The 9570-nt window shown below is 42.1% G+C and overlaps 1 long non-coding RNA gene across 1 annotated transcript; it reads right to left on the bottom strand.

Annotated features, from left to right (window-relative positions):
- Positions 1–3115: 3115 nt before the first annotated feature.
- On the bottom strand, positions 3116–8078 carry LOC144691965 (uncharacterized). Its single transcript, XR_013579240.1, has 3 exons — positions 7952–8078; positions 6463–6583; positions 3116–3286 (listed from the first exon to the last, which is right to left on the bottom strand). It is a non-coding gene; the product is annotated as an uncharacterized LOC144691965 (long non-coding RNA).
- Positions 8079–9570: the final 1492 nt, after the last annotated feature.

A 9570-nucleotide genomic window follows, 5' to 3' on the forward strand; every position in this document is an offset into this window, starting at 1 on the left:
AATTTTTCGAACAGTTGACCAGGTGTGTAGATGAGGGCAATGCATTTGACATAGTCTACTTGGACTTCAGCAATGCTTTTGATAAGGTCCCACATGGGAGACTGATAACGAAGATAAGAGCCCGTGGGATCCAAGGCAATTTGGCAAATTGGATCCAGAATTGGCTGAGTGGCAGGAAGCAGAGGGTGATGGTCGAAAGGTGCTTTTGTGACTGGATGCCTGTGTCCAGTGGGGTTCCATAGGGATCGGTGTTGGGTCCCTTGCTGTTTGTGGTATTATAAACAATTTAGACTTGAATGTAGGAGGGTTGCTCAGTACGTTCGTGGATGACACGAAAATTGGTGGGGTGGTAAATAGTGAGGAGGATAGCCTTAGATTACAGGAGGATATAGACGGGTTGGTCAGATGGGCCGATCAGTGGCAAATGGAATTTAATCCGGATAAGTGTGAGGTGATGCACTTGGGCAGGACAAACAAGGCATGGGAATACACGATGAACAGTAGGACCCTGGGAAGCATCGAGGATCAGGGGGAGCTTGGTGTGCACATCCACTGGTCCCTTAAGGTAGCGGGACAGGTCGATAAAGTGGTTAAGAAGGCATATGGGATACTTACCTTTATTAGCCGAGGCATAGAATATAAGTGCAGGGAGGTTATGCTGGAACTGTATGAAATGCTGGTTAGGCCACAGCTAGAGTATTACGTGCAGTTCTTGAATCTGCATTATAGGAAGGATGTGATTGCACTAGAGAGTGCAGAGATTTACCAGGATGTTGCCTGGGCTGGAGAGTTTTGGTTATGAAGAGAGATTGGATAGACTGGGGTTATTTTTCCTGGAGTAGAGGTTGAGGTGAGACATGATTGAGGTGTATAAAATTATGAGGGGCATAGATAGGGTAGACGGGAAGGAACTTTTCCCCTTGGTGGAGGGATCAATAACCAGAGGGCATAGATTTAAGGTAAGGGGCAGGAGGTTTAGAGGGGATGTGAGGAAGAATTTTTTCACCCTGAGGGTGGTGGGAATCTGGAACTCACTGCCTGAAAGGGTGGTAGAGGCAGAAACCCTCATAACATTTAAGAAGTATTTGGATGTGCACTTGCGATGCCATGGCATACACGGCTATGGGCCTAGTGCTGGAAAATGGGATTAGAATAGTTAGGTACTTGTTTAACCGGCAGACTCAATGGGACGAAGGGCCTTTTTCTGTGCTGCAGACCTCTATGACTTTATGGCTCATTCAGTGAGAAGTCCTTCCTATGAGGAAATTGTACTTTTATGGCAGAGTTTGCAAAGTGAGCACCACCTATTACACCCTGAATCCTAGGACAGCCAGCGACCCATCAAACTGGACGGCCTTATCTTGCTGCTGCGTTGCAGTGATGCCAAAGTGGATCAGCTACCCAGCTCTCTTGTAAACTGCCCGCTAAGCACCTTGGCTGAAATTACAAACTTCCCCTTTTGCTGCCTGAAATGATCCTCACCCTCATAGCCACAGAGAGAGCAGTGCAGGCAGATCAGTTCCGATGAAACGTTATCTATCTGAAATGTTAACTTTGTTTTTCTCTTCAGATGCTGCCTGACCTACTCAGTATTTCTAGCATTGTTTTTATTTCGGATTTCCAGCATCTGCAGTATTTTTTTCACTTTATGGGCCGTTTCACTTTCCTTTTCTCCATTTTCTGTTGGTCCTCCTCTATTATAACAGACATACAATGGTGTGTCCAAAAGAGAATGTCATACCTGTTCCTGAGAAGCTATCAGTGTAGGTGGAGGTGGATGTTATACTCATCACCCAGTTGTCTCACTCCCAGGAGCAGTGGGAGACAAGCCCAAAGCCAAAAAAAAGTTGCTCCTAAAGAAATTGCTGCTGAAGCTCTTCACATTCTGCAGACTCAGAGATACCTCACCTCCACCTTGCAGCTAACCCTGAATTCTGACATTCCAACTTGTTTTCATTGTTACTTTGCAATGTGACACCAGTCAATTCAGGGCTGCAGTAACACTGGCCTCCATTACCATATTGTAATGAATTCATTTGGGCCATATCAGGCAGATGACAGGAAGGATCAAATTGTATTAGGAACCTCAGGAGGCACAGATTTTGTTACTGAAAACTGGCAGAATAGGCTTCTGCCCCATTTCGCTACCCAAAACAAAATGATATCCTGATTTTGTGATCTTGAAACACCAGAAACAGCATGGCAGGACTCAAAATATTAATCTTCCCAATAGTGCTTGGACATGTATGACATCAAGTACAAATAATCATGGCAATTACCGTTACCACTTTCAATGTTTATTTTAGTTATGCAATCAGGACAGCCCCTTTGACACCGCAAAAAAAATAAATTACAGTACTTAAGACACGTGGAACCAATAAAATAACATTTTTCTTTAAATTCTTACACCGAACACAAAACACTTATCTTAAGTAGATGACATAAACAAAATCCCGTGCTATTCAGAATTAATGTCCACTAATGTGCCTTAATGCCTCCTTAATGCAGAAACATTTATTATCAATCAGTCAGGTGGAGAACAAACGAATGCTATACATTGTAGTCTGTAAACAATCTTCATCCACCTCTTGATAAAACCATATTCAAATAATTGTGGAGAACTCAAAACACACCAAAGTTCTTTTCCTTACTGATCCTAATCTGAAATAACAGTTTGATTTTTCATGCTTGATTCCTACCACATTCGCTATTTTTTAGAATATATTTTCTGGTGCATCGCTTCTGGAAAGCTCAAGTAAGAGCTTCCAAAAAGAAAACTATCAGTAACAGGCCAAAATGGTCTGCAAATTTTTAATAAACATAAAATGTTTTTTTTAAGTGCTTTCCTTACACAATATTGGTACAGCAATTTAAAAAAAAACACATTTATAGATGTGAGGATATGTGCATGCAAATGAAAAATGACATGCATGCATTTTTCAGAAATAAACAAAATATCATCATGAAACCTTGCACCTCCATGTAACTCCACACTTAGATAACAAAGTGCGATGCCTCTCAGCAAAGCCTATCTTCTCTCAGATTTTTCCTCTTGCATTGTTACTGTTTCCCCACTCTTTTCGGCGAGTGGACAGCAAAACACCTTAGGGCTCCTTCTTTTTGGTAGATCTTCTATTTTTGAGTACCACGAGAACGATGGGCGGAATGCGTGTGTAACGCTTTTCATCCCAGCCAAATAGTAATTTCTGTGGTAAGGACTCCTGGCACTGGGCAGTCCCTTGGGCTTTGGTGCAACTCCGCTGTGAAGCACTCAACCCATTTCTTTCTGTTGGTTTAAAAGCAAGATCAGTGAGGTGAGCTGAGGCATACAACAAACTTGTATCTGATCAATATTGATAATGCCCAATTTAGCAGTGGCCTAGTATTTCAGTGCTGGCGGCGCAGATGTACTATTTCCATACTATTTGATCAAAATTAGGCCTCAATGGGCTCAATTTTGTTTAACTGATGCAAGTCATGTCTAAAAGGTTAAGAACACATTACCATTCAAGCTAAGCATATCTGAATGTTAATGTGTTAACCATATTCAGATTTCCTGTGACAGCTCATTTGCATCATTTTGCACAGGTGCCACTGCAGAATGATGGAAGTGCAAATGAGCAGCCTACTGGTGGGAGAGGAAAATTGCATGCAAATAAAATTTAAAAGGCCTGAATTGCGTCCTTGGTGTGTGTCCGCCAAGTCAGCGGGCCTGGAAGCAGATGCAAAATGCGCTTCTGCCTGTGATTGGACCCACCCCCCTCCCCACAATGAATGTAATTTCATGCTGACTGGCCAATTAACAGCCGGCCAGTGTGAATCACGCGCTGAGAAAGCCTCAGCACTGTTGGGGGTGGGGTACAGGAAGAGGGCAGGTGCTGACAATAGTGAGGGTGCAGGTGGGTGTTTCTAGCGAGCTCCCTGAAGGCAGACAGCTGCTGCGGAACTGCCTCAGGGAGCTGCAGACCTATACAGATTAACTCACAAGAAAAAAATGCAGCAAACTGCGCCTATGTAACACATTCAAGCACCTGACAGCAGAACTCAAAAAACATCAGTCCCCAGATATCATTTTTTATTATATTTCACCCCAGACATTTCAGCCCGCCCTTAGGTGAGGTTTTGTTAAAAACAGGCTGCCTGCCTGCCCATTTTGCCTGTGCAACAAGTGTGAATCTACAGGCAATGTAAAATTGTGGACAATAGGGTTTTTAATGGCCTTAATTGGCCCTTTAATTGTCGGTGGGTGCATGTGGGAGTCGCAGCCACGCCCGCCGACATCAATATTACTCGCGTGCGCGATGACGTTGAGATGCACGCCCAACGTCATTTTGTACAATTTAGTAATAGTCATAGAGGTCTACAGCACAGAAAAAGGCCCTTCGGCCCATCGAGTCTGCGCCAGTCAAACAAGTACCTAACTATTCTAACCCCATTTTCCAGCACTAGGCCTTTAGCCTTGTATGCCATGGCATCGCATCTAATACTTAAATGTTATGAAGGTTTCTGCCTCTACCACCCTTTCAGGCAGTGAGTTCCAGATACCCATCATCCTCTGGGTGAAAAAATCTTTCCTCACATCCCCTCCAAATCTCCTGTCCCTTACCTTAAATCTATGCCTCCTGGTTACTGATCCCTCCACCAAGTGGAAAAGTTCCTTCCTGTCTACCCTAACTATGCCCCTCATAATTTTATACACCTCAATTATGTACCCCCTCAATCTCCTCTGCTCCAGGGAAAATAACCCCAGTCTATCCAATCTCTCCTCATAACTAAAACTCTCCAGCCCAGGCAACATACTGGTAAATCTCCTCTGCACTCTTTCTAGTGCAATCACATCCTTCCTATAATACGGATTCCAGGACTGCACGCAATACTCTAGTTGTGGCCTACCCAGCGTTTCATACAGTTCCAGCATAACCTCCCTGCTCTTACATTCTATGCCTTGGCTAATAAAAGCAAGTATCCCACATGCCTTCCTAACTACCTTATCCTCCTCTCCTGCTACCTTAAGGGACCGGTGGACATGCACACCACAGTTCCTCCTATCCTCGGTACTTCCCAGGGCCCTGCCATTCATCGTGTATTCCCGTACCTCATTTGTCCTGCCCAGGTGCATCACTTCACACTTATCCGGATTAAATTCCATTGCCACTGAGCAGCCCGTCTATATCCTCCTGTAATCAAAGCTATCCTCCTCACTATTTACCACCCCACCAATTTTCGTGTCATCCGCGAATTTACTGATCAACCTCCTACATTCAAGTCTAAATTGTTTATATATACCACAAACAGCAAGGGACCCAACATCGACCCCTGTGGAACCCCACTGGACACAGGCATCCAGTCACAAAAGCACCTTTCGACCATCACCCTCTGTTTCCTGCCACTCAGCCAATTCTGGATCCAAATTGTCTGCCTGATCAACGCAAAACTTTGGCCAAAGTATGGGGATGAGCAATGTGAGGATCAGAATGGGGGAATGGGAGGGGGGCATAAAGCTGAAAGCCTTCACAAAGGTTTGAAAGAAATCTAAACTCCTGAGCAGCGTTTGAGAAGGCTGAAGAGGCAGGGGCTTGAGTGAAAGATGAAAATTTAGGGAAAGGACTTTCCATCTGCAGGTTTGAAGCTGTAGTTAACCAACTTCCTTCAGATTTCAGTGGAAAGAGAACCATTTGCAGTGGTAGTTGGTCAAGCAAGCAGGAGATTGGTCTGATGGACAAGCTGAGCTCAGAGAGGGCATGAAGGGAGATAGAGTGCCAGCTTTTGTGAATAGTTCCACAAACGACAGAAACAGTGCGTGAATCTTAACTGCTAGTATTTCAAGTAGCATTTCTAATACATCCAACAATAAAGTATTTTTTCTGTTGCACAGGAAGGTGGTCTGTTTTCAGCACCCTTAGGGACAGCTGGCCTAGTTGAAAGAGATGAAATTTGGGCTGCTTGTCTCGTCAATAGCAGGTTAAGTGCCAGAGAGGATGGGTAAGAATGATCACAGGCTGACAGCTGACCTCACGAGTCCTATAAAGGGGAAAGGAGTATCGCTGCTTCCCCTGCCTTCACTTCAACCTTAACAAAAATTACCTGCCTTTTATTGTGATGGCTATTTGCTCAGCTGCAATCAAGCCAGGAAAATCATAGCAGAGCAGAATCAACACCAGCTAAGCTCAGTGCAGCCCAATTTCTAAGATGGAACCTTAGCAGAAATTAAGAGCCTCATTATGAGCACATATAAGGTCCTAACCACCTGCTTAAGGTGGCCACTCCAGACGCCTGAAATTTGTCCAAAACTAACATGGGCACAGCCACGACCAATTTCTTCCACACTGTGTGATGGCTGCTGCACACACCAATCTAGGAACAGCATATTTAGCAGGAATCCAATATATTTTAAGTTCAAAAATACCAATTACTAGATTAGAATGGCTCCAATTTGGAGGATGACACTAAAACAATACTTACCATTAACAGTTATAGGCCACATCTGCATTGAAAGGCGAAGGGGTCTGGAATAAAACCACTTGCAGGCTTTGGTCGGCAACTCCAGTATGATATAGTTTGAGTCATTGGTAACACACACTGGCTGAAAGAACAAGAATTAGAGAATTGCAGAACAAAGATGAAGGGAACATGACATGCACAGCGAGTAATCCATGACCAAATATAGGCAAAGTCTGAATTCTCAAGATCTCCCTTGCAAAGAAAGTGTGGAATTCCACAGTTGTTCATTGAGTATTGCTTCTCTCTCTCCCCAACCCCTTCTAATAAAGTCCCACTTCTTTCCCATAAGGTGCCTCAACCAAGTTGTAAAGTTTCAAAGTATGCCTAAACAATGACTGTTGGTAGGCCATATGATTATGTGATGTCACTTGATCATATCCAATGTACAAAAATGTTTTCATCAAGGCTCTTTGCATAATAGTGCCTTGTATATTTTTATTCAAAATCTCTTGAAGAAAAAGAAGATAACTTCACTGGCTTTATACGGTCACCAGAATTGTAACCATGCTTATACCACATTTACTGCACCTTTAAAAGAAACAGAAGAGTGACACTGTGTATTAGAACACTGAGATGCAGCACCACAGACTAGCAGAAAATGTAGATTGCTCCTTTCATTTCCAATTTTATGTCATACTGCCCAGAGAATTGCTAAGCAGAGTTGAAATCTATTAGGAGTCCCAAATGAATCTGAGCTGCTGCAACAAGCCAGCCCATGATAACTAGTCAAATAATTCACAGCTGGTGGTTTGGAAGGAACCTAGCTCTCTGCTCTACCACCTGCAAGGACACATGGCCCAGAGGGATTAAAGAGATTTAATTTTTTAAAAAAATTAAAAATAGGAGGAGATAAACTCATGTGCTCATCACTTTGGAGGTAAAAACCCTGGTCAACATTTTTATGAAAACACCAAATCTTGGCAGTGACAATTTCCTAAGCCTTTGTCAGACTGTTGGCTCCTTCTTTATACTCCAGTAGTCAATGCACTACACGCTTATTTTAATCAATCTAGATATTGGGAATTACATTATTCAGAATGCCAAAACTTTCATGAAGCCTCACAGTCCTTCCATAGCTGATTATGCGTGGTCATGCTGCAATGTGGCTCCCAGGTATGCTGCAATTTATATCTTGAAACCGTTATCAAATTAAAGTCTTAAATCCTATATATACCAGCTACACAGGACGTGATCAGTTATTGACACACACAGTAGGCTGCAAAATAGACTCTTGTCTGTTGCTCAGTGAGCTTCTTAAAATTATAACATCACAAGATTACCTCGCTATTTGCAAGACATGAACTGCCAGAGGCCAGGAATTACACTCTATTTTAGGAAAGCCTTTAGGAACCCTTGCCTGTATGAGGGAATAGGGGAAGATGGAGTAAGAAATTTCCTGCTAATAACTTCAAAGTCTACCCAGTGGGCAGCATGAATAATATGTATTTACCTTGTATTTAGACCATTTGCCTTTTCGGAGAGTAACACTGAAGTTCCTCTCTTCACTCTGAAGCCAATCTTTTTCTTTGTCACCCAGAAAGAACACCAGGAAGGCACCTAACAGCCTGACCTTCTTCAGCATTTCCTTCTCCGCTGAATAATTTCGGAACTCCAGCTCAATCTCTTCTTTCCAGCTCACTGTTTGATAATACAGGCACAAATACTTTGCAAATTATCGTAGGAAAACAAAAGAATTTGACAGTTACTGTGGTGTTTGTTGTTTTTGTTTTTGTGTGACCCAAGGGTCTACTCTAATTTGAAGTTATTATTGGTTATCATTGTGTCCAAAACAATTTTGTACAAGCTTAATTACAGCTGTTGAAGTTCATCCCTTCAGTCTGCTGTCCTCATTGTTTCCCAGAAATAACACAAGGGGGGTGGGGTGGGGGTGCTGTGTATATTTTTATTCAAAGTCTCTTGACGAAAAAGTGCATGTAAACAAATGAGAAGTTGTTTGCTAAACTTAAGATGCAATGTCATAAAATCAGAGCATTGTTCCACCTGCATGTGAAGCCCCTGTGATGAAAATGGCACGTGAATCTTGTTGCTCAATTCTTTCATGAACAAACAAAAACCCTTACATTTGATTAATACATGTTATGAATTACTAAATTACATGGTGAATATCTGATAACGTTATTGTTCAAGTTCTACCTTAAACTGAGCAGATTTTGAACATAAAACTACAAGGCCACAGAACTGCCTGACTGTTCTGCTTCCATTTTACCATGCAGTCATCCCTCGCTGTACTATCAGGTGCAATTTGGCTGTAGTTTCGCAATATATTGAGGTGTTACAGCGAGAATCCTTTCTTCGCTTACTGCACATTCTAGTATCTCCCTTCAGAGCATTTTTGGTAGACAGCAGGAACATAACTCACAACACCATCCTTAGGGAACAACAGTGCTCTTGCATTTGTACTTCAATGGTGGTTGCTAAAAGAATATTTAAAACTGAAGTAACACAGCTTTACCAATCAGTTGTACTACTAAATAACAAAATACTGCTTCAATTCACACAGTTAGGGAACAATGTTGTCCAATTAATTCTGTTATCTAGTGAACTGCCAGATGGTATTCAGTACATGGCAGCATGACAATGTAAGATGCAGAAAATTTGCTCTATTAAATTATATTTTTTACTAAGCGCATTGTTATAATCTAGAATGCACGGTCTGAAAGGATGGTGGAATCACATTTAATAGTAACTTCAAAAAGTAATTGGATCTCTACTTAAAAAGGAAATATTTGAAAGGCTATAGGGAAAGGGGAGGGAAGTTGGCCAAATTGGTATCTCTTTCAGAAAGCAAGCACAGGCCTGATGTACTGAATAGCCGCTTTCTGTGGTGTATGATTCTTTCCTACAATCTTTAACTCTTATAAACGAGGCTAGTGCTGGGATGAGGAAGGAGGTTAGACAGACTGTAAATATCTAAACATACAACTTTCACTTTAGGGCATTCTTCTGAATTGGTCAGCATCGTACAGTTAATATGATTGGATATTTATTCGATTTTCATTAACAATTATCTTCCAGGAACTGCAATGTTAAAACTTGAATAAACGACTG

The sequence above is a fragment of the Cetorhinus maximus genome, chromosome 16 (assembly GCF_964194155.1).
Source record: "Cetorhinus maximus chromosome 16, sCetMax3.hap1.1, whole genome shotgun sequence".
Lineage (NCBI taxonomy): Eukaryota > Metazoa > Chordata > Chondrichthyes > Lamniformes > Cetorhinidae > Cetorhinus > Cetorhinus maximus.